Source organism: Aphelocoma coerulescens, chromosome 4, assembly GCF_041296385.1.
Source record: "Aphelocoma coerulescens isolate FSJ_1873_10779 chromosome 4, UR_Acoe_1.0, whole genome shotgun sequence".
Classification (NCBI taxonomy): Eukaryota; Metazoa; Chordata; class Aves; order Passeriformes; family Corvidae; genus Aphelocoma; species Aphelocoma coerulescens.
In genome coordinates, this window is record NC_091017.1 from 12220257 (window position 1) to 12239339 (window position 19083).

Here is a 19083-nt window from a genome sequence, read left to right on the forward strand (position 1 = left end):
GCAGCACACTGCCTGGCCAGAAACAGGTTCTTACACCTTCAGTGCTGCCGAGCCCACGCAGCTTGAGCACACCCAGAAGGACGCGTCCAGAAAGAAGGCGTTCTTCGAGTGCCTTGTCCTTCCTTGTTCTGTCTTTCATCTGCACCTGAAACAGTGGGTCTACGTGTTTTCCTTCCCAGGGAAAAGAACTTTCATTCTTGTCCAGGAGTCTATGGCTAAAATGGTGATTGCATGTCCCATATCCAATACAACCAAGGATTACTCCCGGAGGAAAGCTGCCAGGACAGATGGGTCTTGCTGGCTTTGACCACCCCTGGGCCACCTCTCATATTCTCCTGAAACAGTGGGGTACATGAAGGCATTGCCATACCTGATCATCCCTTGCCATGCAGAGCCCAGCCTTGCATTGCCTTACAGACACCTCTGTGTACCTCCCTTGCCCTTCCTATGTCTCCATTGCATGGCCTTGTTCACCAATCTCCCACCTTGACTTTCTTACCCCTTGTTTCCTGGTCTTGTCTTGCCTGCTTCTCCTATGACTCTCTTGGCCTTGCCTAAGTCTCTCTTGCCTTGCTTTGCAAAGCCAACACTTGCCTTGCCCTGCTACCCCTCTTTCCCTCGCCTAGTCTACCCACCTTTGACTGGCCTGTCCATCCGATCATCACCTTTTCTGCACCACCCCTCCATGCTCTTGTCTTGCCTTGGCCTGCCTACCCTTCCCTTGCCTTGCACTGCCTTGCATAACCCTTGCCCTTCTTGACATTTGTGCCCCTTTCCAACATGGCCTTGCTTTCCTTTGCCTACCCCTCCCAATCCCTGCTTTGCCTACAGATTCCTGGCCTTCTTTTGTCTACCACTCCTTTGCCTTTTGTGGGAACCAACAGCTGGTCTGAAGGCCTCACAGACATTTCCGTTGATACAATCATTTTGTACCCGTGAGAATTGCAGAAGCAAGAAGATAAACAACAGAAAGAAGTTGTAACAGCTGCAAAAGGGACGATACTGGCTGATGTTTAGCAAAGAATGTGTGTACACTATAGACAACCAGTAGTATTGTATTATAGCAAAATAATAGTCCATGCACATGTAGCTAAAAAAGTGCATAAGAGAAGATGCATAAATAATACAAGTGGTTTTTTGCCATTGCTCGGGGCAGAGAGTGTATGTGTGTCGTGACCGTCTCAACAGCAACAGCCTTGCACTGCCTTTCATAACCAGCCCCTGCCTACTGCCTCCTTCCCTGGCCTTCCATGTCTTGTCTTCCTCTCCTTTGATTTAACTTGCTTCTCCTATCTCTCCCTTGCTTGCCTTACTCCACTGACCTTTCTGTGTTCTTGCCTTGACTTGCCTAGCTGTTCCTTGCTTCACATTGCTTTGTGTAAGCATTCCCTGTTTTTATTTGCCTACCCCTTTCTTGCCTGGCCTTTCCTTGCCTAGCCTTTCTTGTCTTTGCCTGCCCTCTGCATCACTGGACTTACCTTCCTATGCCCTGCCTTCCCTACAGCTTCTGGGCCTTCTCTTGCCTCGCACTCATTGGCCCTACTTTGCTGCCTGCTCACTGCTCTTGCTTTGCTTTCCCTAACTTTCCCTTGACTTGACTAGAATTGCCTAAACTTACTTTGACTGCATTGCCTTGCCTGCATGGAAGAAAAGGCAAGGCAGGGCAAAGCAAGGAAATCATAGGCAGGGCAGGGCAAGGGAGACATAGGCAAGAGAGACGTAGCCAAGGAAGGCAAAGCAAGGGTAGGCTAGGAAAAACCAGGCAATGGTACTGAAGGCAACGCAAGGCCAAGTGACTCATAATGCCTTTCCTTGGAATGCAAAGGTCTGAATCCCAGTGTTGGTGGAGCAGATGATAAGGTCCCATGGGGAAGTAAACTCAACTGAGACATTTCTCTCCTGGCACCTCTTGTGTAGGAGCAATTCTTAGATATATTCAATATTGGCGGTAGCACGCCAGTTCCTCAGAGAGGATGACAATGCTTTTCCATGGGAAGGAAAGCACCTAGCCCCAGTGTTTCAGGTGCACATAAGAAGCTGCCTAGTGGAGGTAAAGGGCAGCAGCAACTTTCTGTCCTGGCATATTTGGTGTAGAAGCACTGCCTTGATTTGTACAAGTATGGAGTTGCTACGCCCTATTTTCAAGGCAGTCTCCTGAAAAAGTCAATTTTGGCATGTCGTTTCCACTTCTGAAAGGTGGTCTTCTGAACTCTTGGCAGTAAGCCAAGACAAGCAGCTATGCTCATCCTTGGTGTGCAGCTGATTTAGACACCAGGGCAGGTAATGTCCAGTAACAGTGTTCTGGCACATTGGATGGGAGCAGTTCCTGGATGTTTTCTATTTTGGAGGAGGAGATCCCAGTTCTTCTGAGATGGGCTCATAGTTTCTCTCTTTGGCAAAGAAAGCAGTTTTGGATCTGCATGTAGGGTGTTCTCAGCGAATTAATGGCTTTTCCTCATGGGCAGTTCTGTGGGCTATAGCTGTTGAACTGTTAGAGAAGGAATGAAAAAGCCAAGCTGTTGAACAAATTTGCATCCTGCTGACTTTAGCAGCCCCTGATAAAATTCTGTTTGCATCCTGACTCTGTGAGACTGAAGGATTATGATGGTACTTAAAGCTGGGGAGGAAAGTGCACATAGAAGAGCATGTGAATTTAATGGCTCTTCCTAGTAGGCAGTTCTCTGGGCTAGAGCTGTTGAACTGTTAGAGAGGGAATGCAAGAGCCAAGCTTCTGAGCTCTTTTCCCTGCTACCTTTAAAGTATGAGCATTCCCTGGTGCTCTCCTATTTGGATAATAAGTTAGAGTGGGTTTCACATTCACTTTGAAGAATAGAAACAGCGCCATGTGAACCTGTGCCATCAGCTTTCCTTTCCAACTAAATGTTCCTACTTGCAATCTTGCAATTCTTACTTGCAATCATGCAGAGCACCGTGCTTGAGGCTGGTGCATTGAAGAAAATTAAATTAGGGCTGTATCAGTACAAAGGAGAGATTGCCATTTGCAAAACCTCGTTTCGCTTAAGTTAGTAATATTGTAAGTGTTAATTGAGTGGTCATTGGTTGCCTATCACCATCCTGATGCACTAATTTCATCAAGTGTAAATATTGGTCACAAAAGGTGCCCATTCAGCAACCTGTTGCTGTCTCCACATGGAAGTGTCTTCCGGACGAAATCAAAAGACATTCGAAGAGCCAGGATCCGCAAAGGAACAAACTATTGCCACATGAATGGTGCTGGGCGCCATGAGGAGCAGTTAACTTTAACCTGCGCGCTGTCAGCACTCAGAAGAACAACCCCAGCATGGCAGGGGGGACTTGCAAAAGAAGGAAAGGCCCCTCACCTAGCTATAAACCACCCAAAGTGCAGAGCCAAGTTGAAAACACCACTGCTCTCAAATCAACCGTGTCAGGACAAAAAGATTTCACTGATCTCCCCCTTCCAGGTACAAACTCTTATGTGCACCACACTCAGAGGGCAATGTGAGCTCCCCAGCGCTGTCTTTCACTCTCGCAGAGTCCAGATACTAACTTGTGAACATCCTACACAAACATTAGCTCATGAAAGTGCCAGCTTGAGCAAGAACAGCAGACCCTCCCATTGCACCCCCTTGTCATCCAGAGTGCGGCGGTTTGTTGAAAATCATGGACTCGGAAAGACCAATGCAGCAACTGCTTTTCTCTCTCCTACTGCCTTTCCCTGAGCGAGAGGTAGATGGATGATGTGGACTTAGTGGAACAGAAAGAGTATGACTGTACTTATAAGGGAGGAAAACCCCCCACAGCATACTGTGCTGTGTGCAGTACACGCTCTGAAAAGAGACAAAGCTGAATGCTGCCAGCGGGCTTCGGTTCTCAGACTGCTTGCATGGGCAGAGCTGCGGGCTCTTTTAAGGATGGAAACTGGCATCTGTGAGTGTAAAGAATGTGACTTTCCACACAGCTTAGAAGAAAGGTGCATAGCCCCAGTGAGAAGTGTGTACGTGAAAGACTGGCAGAAGAAGTCGCAGTCCAGCAAGGCTGGTATCTTTTTCTTTGTGCCAAATAGGCACCTTGGGAACATGAAAGTACTTGATGGTAGCCAAACTGACAGTGAAGGCACAGAACACCGTCGGGTGTGTGCAGTGTACAGACGCAATGTAAAAGCCCTGAGTACCATTTGACTGCAGTCATAGTGCAAGTTTGCAACTGTACCATGCAAGGCCAGTGAAAGCTTCCTGTGCGGCCACATTTTCGTATTGGAGCTCGCTAGCTGGAAGTGATTCGGTTTGTCTGCAGTATCCGCTCGACTGAATGTGATGTGTCACTGGAAAGAAAAGTACAGACCAGCAGTGCGTTTGATATGGTTCAGGGGCTGCAAAGGGAATGTACAGGCCACCTCTGGGATTTTGGTCTTTGTGCATTCCCATGGCAGCAGTTCCTGGATGTTTTTGTTCTACAGTTTAGGCTCAGTGAGAGAGAAAAAATGCGAGAGCACGCATAGCAGAGCCACAGGGAGAATTGCTGAGGTATGAGTTGCGTGCTGTTCAGATACTGCCGTACCAAAGGCCTACCTAAACACTGCTGCTGATCTAGCATGTCTTTCTGTAGCAAGACTTGTTGGTACTGCAAAACAGAAGATGCGTGAGGTCAAATGAATCTGGACAGAAAATTTCAGACGAGCAGCCTATGAGTGCATGATTGAAACAGTAAATTTAGGTGACAGAATAGATCGTGGCATCGATTTGCGTAGTGTTAATATTCTCTGAAGGGAATGCAAAAAGCCAAGATGTGTTTTCCATTCTAGCTGTTCCTGACAAAAACTGAGGAATAAAACTTTCGTTCTAGATGGAATGTAACATTCAGTTCCCAGGATTTTGCACTCCAAAGTTCAACAAAAGAGTTTCCACAAGAATCTTGAGAAGAAGCACAATCACTTCCACCTAGAGCTGGAAGAGGAAGAGGCAGCGGCACAAGCAAGTGCCCTTGAGCGTCCTCCTTCCGAATGCTAGAACGTCAATTCAGCAGGCAGGAGTGCAGCAGCCACCCTTCGTCTTGCAAGCCCATACGACGCGCACACCAGCCCGGTGCTCTGCGGCTTCGTCCTTCGCCTTTTCGAGCACGCCGTACCTTCATTCTCCCGGAGGCGAACAGCGGTCTGCTTCTCGCACGGAACGCTGTGTCGGCAGCCAAGCGCTCCAGTGCACTGCTTCTGCCCAAACACGCCTGGGCCCTGCACCTCTCCTTCCCAGCGCTACGTAGCAGCACAATCTGTCCCTCTTGCGATCCCAAGCTAAGCGGAAAGCTTCTCGGCTACGTCTCCCGCAGAGAGCTGTGCCAGGACAATAAGCTTGCAAGCACTTTGCTCCTGACACTAGTGGCAACAGGGATTCGCACCACCTTCCAGGAGCAGTCCTCTTGCCTTTTACAAGGTGCAAAAGCGCCCCCTCTGTGGCGGTGCTGTCTGCCCGGTCTTTCTCGGCTCGAAGCACCACGAGGCACACAAGACTCTCTCGCAAGGACCGAAATTCCCGATAGGCGTCTCTGCGCTTTCTGCAATGCTGCACGCACAAGCCCGGTGCTCTGAGGCTTCGTTCTTCGCCTTTCGTTGTCTGGGCAGAAGAGAAGCCGAGCGAGGCCATTGTGCTTTGCCGCTTGTCAGTGTGCTGTGCACGGTTTTTCCGCAGCTCGAGCTAGCGGGAGACCCCTTCGGTTTCGCGGCGTCCACACTACCCATGGTAGCTCTCGCTCAGCGAAACTTGAAGGGGAGAAGCACTTGCTGGATGAGTCTTTCAGTGTGCAGGACTTTGAAAACACAGCAGCGCAATCGGGGCCACGAGAAGGACCGCTGAGAAGTCGCTCTCGCACAGAGAACCGTGCCAGGATGACGAGCTCGCCCAGCATTTGCCCCTGACACTTGGGGAACTCGTAGCTGCCAGTGCCTTCCAGGGGCAGTCTGCTTTCTGTCATAACCTGCATAGGGCCCGTCAGATGGTGGTGCTGTCTGCCTTCTCCTTCTCGGCCAGAGTGTACTCTGGTGCACACTGCAGTCTGGCAAGGAGCAAAGATCTTCGGTAGACATCTCGCACAGGAGAAAGTTGCCAAGAAAGAACCACGTTCTTCATCAGCCCTCCTCATGTCCCGATTGGGGTGCTGCCTTCAAAGCCTTGCACATTGAAAGACTTCTCCAGCAAGTGCTTCTCCCCTGGCGCACTTCGCTGAGTGAGAGCTGCATGGGCAGCGTGGACTGAGCGAAACCGAAAGGGTGTCGCTGTAGCTCGAGCTGAGCAAAGAAACCGTGCACGGTGCACCGTTGGTGGGTGCAGCATGCACGCGGAAAAGCAGCAAAGTTCACTGCCATCGCTGGCCTTCTCTTCAGTCCAGACCACTTAAGGCAAACAATTTAGCTGCAGAGCACTGGGCTTGCGTGTGCAGTGCACCAAATTGCCCAAGACCAGCAAGGGCTCGTTCACAAGCAGAGTCGGCTGAGAGCATTCTTGCTTGCTCCAGAAAGGAAGCCGCAGCTATAGTGCTTCATCCCACAGCGTGGACATAGGCACTTTCCTAGTTGTTCAGCCTTGCAGAGTCCCTGCAACTAGAGCTCAGCCAGGAGCAGGCGTCAAAGCAGAAGGCTTTCCTAAAGCACGCCTCTCCAACCAGCCTTCGGAAATCGCAAATGACACTGTGGCTCTGTGCCTTTCTTCTAAGACAGACGCCCACCTTGCTTTCACTCTCGCAGCTCCCTTGGCAGCCTCCAGCAGCTGCTTTCCTGGAGAACGGCCCGAGAAGTAGAAGCCAGGGCTGGGCTGCACCTTCGCCTTCCGCACGTAAGCGGCACCAGACTCACCGGTGCGCTCTGTTCTTCCCTCCTCCGCTGCATGCTACTACCATCGTGTTCTCGGAAAGACGGAGACTGAAGGGAAGCGCAAATGCTTCCACAGAGAGCTACAAGAGGAATAGGCAGCAGCAGCACAGGCAAGTGCCGTGGAACTTCCTCCTTCCCAAGGCTATAACGTCAATTCAGCAGGCAGGAGAGTGGCAGCCACGCTCGTCTTGCAGCCCGTACAACGAGCACGCGAGCCCGGCGCTCCGCGGCTTCGTTCTTCGCCTTTTCGAGCACGCCGTACCTTCGTTCCCCCGGAGGCGGACGGTCTTCTGCTTCTCGCCCGGAACACTGTGCCCGGCAGTGCAGCGCTTTCTGCGGCAAGCTGCAAAGCGCCCGTCAGATGGCGATGCTGTCTGCCCGCTCCTCGGCTCGAGTGTACTCCGGCGCACGCTGCCGTCTCGCAAGGAGCAAAGAGCTTCGGTAGACATCTCGCACAGGAGAAAGTTGCCAAGAAAGAACCACGTTCTTCATCAGCCCTCCTCATGTCCCGATTGGGGTGCTGCCTTCAAAGCCTTGCACATTGAAAGACTTCTCCAGCAAGTGCTTCTCCCCTGGCGCACTTCGCTGAGTGAGAGCTGCATGGGCAGCGTGGGCTCAGCGAAACCGAAAGGGTGTCGCTGTAGCTCGAGCTGAGCAAAGAAACCGTGCTCGGTGCACCGTTGGTGGGTGCAGCATGCACGCGGAAAAGCAGCAAAGTTCACTGCCATCGCTGGCCTTCTCTTCAGTCCAGACCACTTAAGGCAAACAATTTAGCTGCAGAGCACTGGGCTTGCGTGTGCAGTGCACCAAATTGCCCAAGACCAGCAAGGGCTCGTTCACAAGCAGAGTCGGCTGAGAGCATTCTTGCTTGCTCCAGAAAGGAAGCCGCAGCTATAGTGCTTCATCCCACAGCGTGGACATAGGCACTTTCCTAGTTGTTCAGCCTTGCAGAGTCCCTGCAACTAGAGCTCAGCCAGGAGCAGGCGTCAAAGCAGAAGGCTTTCCTAAAGCACGCCTCTCCAACCAGCCTTCGGAAATCGCAAATGACACTGTGGCTCTGTGCCTTTCTTCTAAGACAGACGCCCACCTTGCTTTCACTCTCGCAGCTCCCTTGGCAGCCTCCAGCAGCTGCTTTCCTGGAGAACGGCCCGAGAAGTAGAAGCCAGGGCTGGGCTGCACCTTCGCCTTCCGCACGTAAGCGGCACCAGACTCACCGGTGCGCTCTGTTCTTCCCTCCTCCGCTGCATGCTACTACCATCGTGTTCTCGGAAAGACGGAGACTGAAGGGAAGCGCAAATGCTTCCACAGAGAGCTACAAGAGGAATAGGCAGCAGCAGCACAGGAAAGTGCCGTGGAACTTCCTCCTTCCCAAGGCTATAACGTCAATTCAGCAGGCAGGAGAGTGGCAGCCACGCTCGTCTTGCAGCCCGTACAACGAGCACGCGAGCCCGGCGCTCCGCGGCTTCGTTCTTCGCCTTTTCGAGCACGCCGTACCTTCGTTCCCCCGGAGGCGGACGGTCTTCTGCTTCTCGCCCGGAACACTGTGCCCGGCAGTGCAGCGCTTTCTGCGGCAAGCTGCAAAGCGCCCGTCAGATGGCGATGCTGTCTGCCCGCTCCTCGGCTCGAGTGTACTCCGGCGCACGCTGCCGTCTCGCAAGGAGCAAAGAGCTTCGGTAGACATCTCGCACAGGAGAAAGTTGCCAAGAAAGAACCACGTTCTTCATCAGCCCTCCTCATGTCCCGATTGGGGTGCTGCCTTCAAAGCCTTGCACATTGAAAGACTTCTCCAGCAAGTGCTTCTCCCCTGGCGCACTTCGCTGAGTGAGAGCTGCATGGGCAGCGTGGACTCAGCGAAACCGAAAGGGTGTCGCTGTAGCTCGAGCTGAGCAAAGAAACCGTGCACGGTGCATCGTTGGTGGGTGCAGCATGCACGCGGAAAAGCAGCAAAGTTCACTGCCATCGCTGGCCTTCTCTTCAGTCCAGACCACTTAAGGCAAACAATTTAGCTGCAGAGCACTGGGCTTGCGTGTGCAGTGCACCAAATTGCCCAAGACCAGCAAGGGCTCGTTCACAAGCAGAGTCGGCTGAGAGCATTCTTGCTTGCTCCAGAAAGGAAGCCGCAGCTATAGTGCTTCATCCCACAGCGTGGACATAGGCACTTTCCTAGTTGTTCAGCCTTGCAGAGTCCCTGCAACTAGAGCTCAGCCAGGAGCAGGCGTCAAAGCAGAAGGCTTTCCTAAAGCACGCCTCTCCAACCAGCCTTCGGAAATCGCAAATGACACTGTGGCTCTGTGCCTTTCTTCTAAGACAGACGCCCACCTTGCTTTCACTCTCGCAGCTCCCTTGGCAGCCTCCAGCAGCTGCTTTCCTGGAGAACGGCCCGAGAAGTAGAAGCCAGGGCTGGGCTGCACCTTCGCCTTCCGCACGTAAGCGGCACCAGACTCACCGGTGCGCTCTGTTCTTCCCTCCTCCGCTGCATGCTACTACCATCGTGTTCTCGGAAAGACGGAGACTGAAGGGAAGCGCAAATGCTTCCACAGAGAGCTACAAGAGGAATAGGCAGCAGCAGCACAGGCAAGTGCCGTGGAACTTCCTCCTTCCCAAGGCTATAACGTCAATTCAGCAGGCAGGAGAGTGGCAGCCACGCTCGTCTTGCAGCCCGTACAACGAGCACGCGAGCCCGGCGCTCCGCGGCTTCGTTCTTCGCCTTTTCGAGCACGCCGTACCTTCGTTCCCCCGGAGGCGGACGGTCTTCTGCTTCTCGCCCGGAACACTGTGCCCGGCAGTGCAGCGCTTTCTGCGGCAAGCTGCAAAGCGCCCGTCAGATGGCGATGCTGTCTGCCCGCTCCTCGGCTCGAGTGTACTCCGGCGCACGCTGCCGTCTCGCAAGGAGCAAAGAGCTTCGGTAGACATCTCGCACAGGAGAAAGGTGCCAGGACGACACCACATTCCTCCTCACCCCTTCTCGTGGCCCACATTGTGGTGCTGCCTTCAAAGCCGTGCGCATTGAAAGACTCTTCCAGCAAGTGCTTCTCCCCTGGCACACTTCGCTCAGCGACAGCTACGTGGGCAGCGTGGACTCAGCGAAACTGAAAGGGTGTCCTTGTAGCTCGAGCTTGTTGGAGAGGATGAACGTTTGGTAAGAAAGTTTCACAGCTATGTAGGCTTGACAGAAAGATCTCTGAATGTAGAAACTTAGCATGAGGTAGAAATGGAAACGAGTTTTGATAGAGAGTAAAAGGTGTTTTGCTGAAACACTGATCACTGAATAACTGAGAAGGCAAAGGTTGGAGATTGAGTTGGAAGGAGATGTTTTTTATTAGGACACCGGTATGTGAGTACAAACAAGCACATGTTTTTCACCAAGTAAATAAGTCTCAAGAAGGCCATAAGGAAATAGAAAACATGTTTTTACCAAAAAGAGAGCTATCGCAGGCAAACAAGAAATGTCGATGTAGCAAGAAGAAGAGAGGTCTGAGAATTTTCCACTGTAAGCTTAAATTGTAACATACTTACTCTTGTGATTGGATAAGAATGACTATAATATGGTAATGGTAGTAGTCATGATAGGCTACAGGCAAATGTAAAGGTATTGTTGTATGGTGCTTATTGGTTGCTATGTATTGAGATACTCAGCAAAGAAAAATACATAATGCTTTCTAACTTGAACAGAAAGCGGCTCCAGGTATGCCTACCAGCTGTAGCTGACAGCTGTAGGGCTGGCTCTGGATACCCACTCCCTGAAATGCTGTAACTTCGCCTATGCAATACACAGCTTTCAAGAGAGCCGCCCGAAGTCCAGACACCCTTCGCGAGCCTTTCTCCTATAGAGCTGTGGAAAGAAATCGTGCACGCTACACCGAGGGTGCGTGCAGCATGCACGAGCAAAAGCGGCAAAGTTCAGTGCCCTCGCTGGGCTTCCCTTCCGTGCGGATAACGTGAGGCGAAAAATGAAGCCGCAGAGCACCGGGCTTGCAGGTGCAGTGCACCGAGTTGCAGAAGTCCAGCAGGCTCGTTCACAAGCCAAGCCGGCTGAGGGAGTCCTCGCGTCTCCAAAAGGGAACGCGGAGCCGTAGCACTTCATCCCACAGCGTGGAGATAGGCACTTTCCTAGTCGTTCAGCCTTGCAGAGTCCCTGCAGCTAGAGCTCACCCAGGAGCAGGCGTCAAAGCAGAAGGCCCTCCTAAAGCACCCTTTCTCCAAGCAGCCTCCTGAAAGGGCGCATCACAGTGCGGCTCTGCGCCTTTCTTCTAAGACAGACGCCCGCTATACTTTCGTGCTCGCAGCTCCCTTGGCAGCCTCCAGCAGCTACTCTCCTGGAGAACGGCCGTAGACGTCAAAGCCAGTGCTGGGCTGCACCTCCGCCCTCCCCAGGTAAGCAACAGCGAACTCACCGGTGCACTCTGTACTTCCCTCCTCCGCTTGCATCCTACATGCATTCGTGTTCTCCGAAACTCAGAGACTGAAGGGAAGGGCAATTGCTTCCCCAGATAGCTGCAAGGGCACTAGGCAGCAGCAGCACAAATTTCACATGACCTGATGCACTGTAGAGATATTACCCTGTTACCCCTCCTTTCTCCTCGTCCTCGACCAATTGTGGTGGGATGTCGAAAGGCTTGGCCAGCGAAAAGCTCATCCAGCAAGGGCGTCTCTCTTGACGCATTTCCCTGACCGAGAGCTACACAGATGGTCTGGACACTGTAAAACAGCAAGAAAATAATTCTATGTCCAGCTGAGGAAAATCCGTGCACAGAAAAATGTAGATGCCTGCAGTAAACAATCTGAAGAGCGGCAAAGCTCCAAGCCATCGCTGCGCTTCAGTCCTGTCCGGACCACAGAAGGCGAAGAACGAAGCAGCTGGGCACCGGCTTCATGGACTCAGTGGCGCGACTTGCAAACGTCCAGCCAAGAGCTGCTTCAACAAGCAGATTCAGCCGAGAATGCTCTGCCTGCACTTTCCCTCGCAGCGCTAGGCAGCACCACGTTCTGTTTGCGTGGCAGCCTGATTCTTAACGGAAAGATTCTCAATGCCTGTGTCTGGCACAGAGAACGGTTTTAGGTCAGCAAGCTCACCCGGCGCTTACCCTCGACGCGTGCAAACCTGTATTTGCACCGCATTCCAGTGGCAGCCCTCTTTCCTTTCCAGCCGGCACAGCGCCGTCAGATCGCGGTGCTCTCTGCACCTGCCTTCTCGCTTCCAAGTGCCACCGCGCACATTACAGCCTTGCAGGGAGCGAAGAGGCGGAGAGGCGTCTCGCAAAGAAGAACGTGCCGGGACGAAAAGGTGCTCTTTCCTTTCTCCTCCTCCTTTGCCCGAATGGTGGTGCTGTGTTGAAAGGCTTGGCCAGCGAAAAGCTCATCCAGCAAGTGTTTCTCTCCTGACGCCTTTCGCTGAGCGAGAGAGCTACACGGACACTTTCGACTCGGGGAAACAGCAAGAGAATGACTGTACGTCGAGCTGAGGAAAAGCCGTGCACAGCAGCCTGTGGCTGCGTGCAGTGTTCACGCTGAAGAGCGGCAAAGCTCCAAGCCATCGCTGCGCTTCAGTCCTGTCCGGACCACAGAAGGCGAAGAACGAAGCAGCTGGGCACCGGCTTCATGGGCTCAGTGGAGCGACTTGCAAATGTCCAGCCAAGAGCTGCTTCAACAAGCAGATTCAGCTGAGAATGCTCTGCCTGCTTCAACAAAGTAAGGCGCAGCCCTTGCACTGCAGCACACTGCCTGGCCAGAAACAGGTTCTTACACCTTCAGTGCTGCCGAGCCCACGCAGCTTGAGCACACCCAGAAGGACGCGTCCAGAAAGAAGGCGTTCTTCGAGTGCCTTGTCCTTCCTTGTTCTGTCTTTCATCTGCACCTGAAACAGTGGGTCTACGTGTTTTCCTTCCCAGGGAAAAGAACTTTCATTCTTGTCCAGGAGTCTATGGCTAAAATGGTGATTGCATGTCCCATATCCAATACAACCAAGGATTACTCCCGGAGGAAAGCTGCCAGGACAGATGGGTCTTGCTGGCTTTGACCACCCCTGGGCCACCTCTCATATTCTCCTGAAACAGTGGGGTACATGAAGGCATTGCCATACCTGATCATCCCTTGCCATGCAGAGCCCAGCCTTGCATTGCCTTACAGACACCTCTGTGTACCTCCCTTGCCCTTCCTATGTCTCCATTGCATGGCCTTGTTCACCAATCTCCCACCTTGACTTTCTTACCCCTTGTTTCCTGGTCTTGTCTTGCCTGCTTCTCCTATGACTCTCTTGGCCTTGCCTAAGTCTCTCTTGCCTTGCTTTGCAAAGCCAACACTTGCCTTGCCCTGCTACCCCTCTTTCCCTCGCCTAGTCTACCCACACCTACCCACCTTTGACTGGCCTATCCATCCGATCATCACCTTTTCTGCACCACCCCTCCATGCTCTTGTCTTGCCTTGGCCTGCCTACCCTTCCCTTGCCTTGCACTGCCTTGCATAACCCTTGCCCTTCTTGACATTTGTGCCCCTTTCCAACATGGCCTTGCTTTCCTTTGCCTACCCCTCCCAATCCCTGCTTTGCCTACAGATTCCTGGCCTTCTTTTGTCTACCACTCCTTTGCCTTTTGTGGGAACCAACAGCTGGTCTGAAGGCCTCACAGACATTTCCGTTGATACAATCATTTTGTACCCGTGAGAATTGCAGAAGCAAGAAGATAAACAACAGAAAGAAGTTGTAACAGCTGCAAAAGGGACGATACTGGCTGATGTTTAGCAAAGAATGTGTGTACACTATAGACAACCAGTAGTATTGTATTATAGCAAAATAATAGTCCATGCACATGTAGCTAAAAAAGTGCATAAGAGAAGATGCATAAATAATACAAGTGGTTTTTTGCCATTGCTCGGGGCAGAGAGTGTATGTGTGTCGTGACCGTCTCAACAGCAACAGCCTTGCACTGCCTTTCATAACCAGCCCCTGCCTACTGCCTCCTTCCCTGGCCTTCCATGTCTTGTCTTCCTCTCCTTTGATTTAACTTGCTTCTCCTATCTCTCCCTTGCTTGCCTTACTCCACTGACCTTTCTGTGTTCTTGCCTTGACTTGCCTAGCTGTTCCTTGCTTCACATTGCTTTGTGTAAGCATTCCCTGTTTTTATTTGCCTACCCCTTTCTTGCCTGGCCTTTCCTTGCCTAGCCTTTCTTGTCTTTGCCTGCCCTCTGCATCACTGGACTTACCTTCCTATGCCCTGCCTTCCCTACAGCTTCTGGGCCTTCTCTTGCCTCGCACTCATTGGCCCTACTTTGCTGCCTGCTCACTGCTCTTGCTTTGCTTTCCCTAACTTTCCCTTGACTTGACTAGAATTGCCTAAACTTACTTTGACTGCATTGCCTTGCCTGCATGGAAGAAAAGGCAAGGCAGGGCAAAGCAAGGAAATCATAGGCAGGGCAGGGCAAGGGAGACATAGGCAAGAGAGACGTAGCCAAGGAAGGCAAAGCAAGGGTAGGCTAGGAAAAACCAGGCAATGGTACTGAAGGCAACGCAAGGCCAAGTGACTCATAATGCCTTTCCTTGGAATGCAAAGGTCTGAATCCCAGTGTTGGTGGAGCAGATGATAAGGTCCCATGGGGAAGTAAACTCAACTGAGACATTTCTCTCCTGGCACCTCTTGTGTAGGAGCAATTCTTAGATATATTCAATATTGGCGGTAGCACGCCAGTTCCTCAGAGAGGATGACAATGCTTTTCCATGGGAAGGAAAGCACCTAGCCCCAGTGTTTCAGGTGCACATAAGAAGCTGCCTAGTGGAGGTAAAGGGCAGCAGCAACTTTCTGTCCTGGCATATTTGGTGTAGAAGCACTGCCTTGATTTGTACAAGTATGGAGTTGCTACGCCCTATTTTCAAGGCAGTCTCCTGAAAAAGTCAATTTTGGCATGTCGTTTCCACTTCTGAAAGGTGGTCTTCTGAACTCTTGGCAGTAAGCCAAGACAAGCAGCTATGCTCATCCTTGGTGTGCAGCTGATTTAGACACCAGGGCAGGTAATGTCCAGTAACAGTGTTCTGGCACATTGGATGGGAGCAGTTCCTGGATGTTTTCTATTTTGGAGGAGGAGATCCCAGTTCTTCTGAGATGGGCTCATAGTTTCTCTCTTTGGCAAAGAAAGCAGTTTTGGATCTGCATGTAGGGTGTTCTCAGCGAATTAATGGCTTTTCCTCATGGGCAGTTCTGTGGGCTATAGCTGTTGAACTGTTAGAGAAGGAATGAAAAAGCCAAGCTGTTGAACAAATTTGCATCCTGCTGACTTTAGCAGCCCCTGATAAAATTCTGTTTGCATCCTGACTCTGTGAGACTGAAGGATTATGATGGTACTTAAAGCTGAGGAGGAAAGTGCACATAGAAGAGCATGTGAATTTAATGGCTCTTCCTAGTAGGCAGTTCTCTGGGCTAGAGCTGTTGAACTGTTAGAGAGGGAATGCAAGAGCCAAGCTTCTGAGCTCTTTTCCCTGCTACCTTTAAAGTATGAGCATTCCCTGGTGCTCTCCTATTTGGATAATAAGTTAGAGTGGGTTTCACATTCACTTTGAAGAATAGAAACAGCGCCATGTGAACCTGTGCCATCAGCTTTCCTTTCCAACTAAATGTTCCTACTTGCAATCTTGCAATTCTTACTTGCAATCATGCAGAGCACCGTGCTTGAGGCTGGTGCATTGAAGAAAATTAAATTAGGGCTGTATCAGTACAAAGGAGAGATTGCCATTTGCAAAACCTCGTTTCGCTTAAGTTAGTAATATTGTAAGTGTTAATTGAGTGGTCATTGGTTGCCTATCACCATCCTGATGCACTAATTTCATCGTGTAAATATTGGTCACAAAAGGTGCCCATTCAGCAACCTGTTGCTGTCTCCACATGGAAGTGTCTTCCGGACGAAATCAAAAGACATTCGAAGAGCCAGGATCCGCAAAGGAACAAACTATTGCCACATGAATGGTGCTGGGCGCCATGAGGAGCAGTTAACTTTAACCTGCGCGCTGTCAGCACTCAGAAGAACAACCCCAGCATGGCAGGGGGGACTTGCAAAAGAAGGAAAGGCCCCTCACCTAGCTATAAACCACCCAAAGTGCAGAGCCAAGTTGAAAACACCACTGCTCTCAAATCAACCGTGTCAGGACAAAAAGATTTCACTGATCTCCCCCTTCCAGGTACAAACTCTTATTTGCACCACACTCAGAGGGCAATGTGAGCTCCCCAGCGCTGTCTTTCACTCTCGCAGAGTCCAGATACTAACTTGTGAACATCCTACACAAACATTAGCTCATGAAAGTGCCAGCTTGAGCAAGAACAGCAGACCCTCCCATTGCACCCCCTTGTCATCCAGAGTGCGGCGGTTTGTTGAAAATCATGGACTCGGAAAGACCAATGCAGCAACTGCTTTTCTCTCTCCTACTGCCTTTCCCTGAGCGAGAGGTAGATGGATGATGTGGACTTAGTGGAACAGAAAGAGTATGACTGTACTTATAAGGGAGGAAAACCCCCCACAGCATACTGTGCTGTGTGCAGTACACGCTCTGAAAAGAGACAAAGCTGAATGCTGCCAGCGGGCTTCGGTTCTCAGACTGCTTGCATGGGCAGAGCTGCGGGCTCTTTTAAGGATGGAAACTGGCATCTGTGAGTGTAAAGAATGTGACTTTCCACACAGCTTAGAAGAAAGGTGCATAGCCCCAGTGAGAAGTGTGTACGTGAAAGACTGGCAGAAGAAGTCGCAGTCCAGCAAGGCTGGTATCTTTTTCTTTGTGCCAAATAGGCACCTTGGGAACATGAAAGTACTTGATGGTAGCCAAACTGACAGTGAAGGCACAGAACACCGTCGGGTGTGTGCAGTGTACAGACGCAATGTAAAAGCCCTGAGTACCATTTGACTGCAGTCATAGTGCAAGTTTGCAACTGTACCATGCAAGGCCAGTGAAAGCTTCCTGTGCGGCCACATTTTCGTATTGGAGCTCGCTAGCTGGAAGTGATTCGGTTTGTCTGCAGTATCCGCTCGACTGAATGTGATGTGTCACTGGAAAGAAAAGTACAGACCAGCAGTGCGTTTGATATGGTTCAGGGGCTGCAAAGGGAATGTACAGGCCACCTCTGGGATTTTGGTCTTTGTGCATTCCCATGGCAGCAGTTCCTGGATGTTTTTGTTCTACAGTTTAGGCTCAGTGAGAGAGAAAAAATGCGAGAGCACGCATAGCAGAGCCACAGGGAGAATTGCTGAGGTATGAGTTGCGTGCTGTTCAGATACTGCCGTACCAAAGGCCTACCTAAACACTGCTGCTGATCTAGCATGTCTTTCTGTAGCAAGACTTGTTGGTACTGCAAAACAGAAGATGCGTGAGGTCAAATGAATCTGGACAGAAAATTTCAGACGAGCAGCCTATGAGTGCATGATTGAAACAGTAAATTTAGGTGACAGAATAGATCGTGGCATCGATTTGCGTAGTGTTAATATTCTCTGAAGGGAATGCAAAAAGCCAAGATGTGTTTTCCATTCTAGCTGTTCCTGACAAAAACTGAGGAATAAAACTTTCGTTCTAGATGGAATGTAACATTCAGTTCCCAGGATTTTGCACTCCAAAGTTCAACAAAAGAGTTTCCACAAGAATCTTGAGAAGAAGCACAATCACTTCCACCTAGAGCTGGAAGAGGAAGAGGCAGCGGCACAAGCAAGTGCCCTTGAGCGTCCTCCTTCCGAATGCTAGAACGTCAATTCAGCAGGCAGGAGTGCAGCAGCCACCCTTCGTCTTGCAAGCCCATACGACGCGCACACCAGCCCGGTGCTCTGCGGCTTCGTCCTTCGCCTTTTCGAGCACGCCGTACCTTCATTCTCCCGGAGGCGAACAGCGGTCTGCTTCTCGCACGGAACGCTGTGTCGGCAGCCAAGCGCTCCAGTGCACTGCTTCTGCCCAAACACGCCTGGGCCCTGCACCTCTCCTTCCCAGCGCTACGTAGCAGCACAATCTGTCCCTCTTGCGATCCCAAGCTAAGCGGAAAGCTTCTCGGCTACGTCTCCCGCAGAGAGCTGTGCCAGGACAATAAGCTTGCAAGCACTTTGCTCCTGACACTAGTGGCAACAGGGATTCGCACCACCTTCCAGGAGCAGTCCTCTTGCCTTTTACAAGGTGCAAAAGCGCCCCCTCTGTGGCGGTGCTGTCTGCCCGGTCTTTCTCGGCTCGAAGCACCACGAGGCACACAAGACTCTCTCGCAAGGACCGAAATTCCCGATAGGCGTCTCTGCGCTTTCTGCAATGCTGCACGCACAAGCCCGGTGCTCTGAGGCTTCGTTCTTCGCCTTTCGTTGTCTGGGCAGAAGAGAAGCCGAGCGAGGCCATTGTGCTTTGCCGCTTGTCAGTGTGCTGTGCACGGTTTTTCCGCAGCTCGAGCTAGCGGGAGACCCCTTCGGTTTCGCGGCGTCCACACTACCCATGGTAGCTCTCGCTCAGCGAAACTTGAAGGGGAGAAGCACTTGCTGGATGAGTCTTTCAGTGTGCAGGACTTTGAAAACACAGCAGCGCAATCGGGGCCACGAGAAGGACCGCTGAGAAGTCGCTCTCGCACAGAGAACCGTGCCAGGATGACGAGCTCGCCCAGCATTTGCCCCTGACACTTGGGGAACTCGTAGCTGCCAGTGCCTTCCAGGGGCAGTCTGCTTTCTGTCATAACCTGCATAGGGCCCGTCAGATGGTGGTGCTGTCTGCCTTCTCCTTCTCGGCCAGAGTGTACTCTGGTGCACACTGCAGTCTGGCAAGGAGCAAAGATCTTCGGTAGACATCTCGCACAGGAGAAAGTTGCCAAGAAAGAACCACGTTCTTCATCAGCCCTCTTCATGTCCCGATTGGGGTGCTGCCTTCAAAGCCTTGCACATTGAAAGACTTCTCCAGCAAGTGCTTCTCCCCTGGCGCACTTCGCTGAGTGAGAGCTGCATGGGCAGCGTGGACTCAGCGAAACCGAAAGGGTGTCGCTGTAGCTCGAGCTGAGCAAAGAAACCGTGCACGGTGCACCGTTGGTGGGTGCAGCATGCACGCGGAAAAGCAGCAAAGTTCACTGCCATCGCTGGCCTTCTCTTCAGTCCAGACCACTTAAGGCAAACAATTTAGCTGCAGAGCACTGGGCTTGCGTGTGCAGTGCACCAAATTGCCCAAGACCAGCAAGGGCTCGTTCACAAGCAGAGTCGGCTGAGAGCATTCTTGCTTGCTCCAGAAAGGAAGCCGCAGCTATAGTGCTTCATCCCACAGCGTG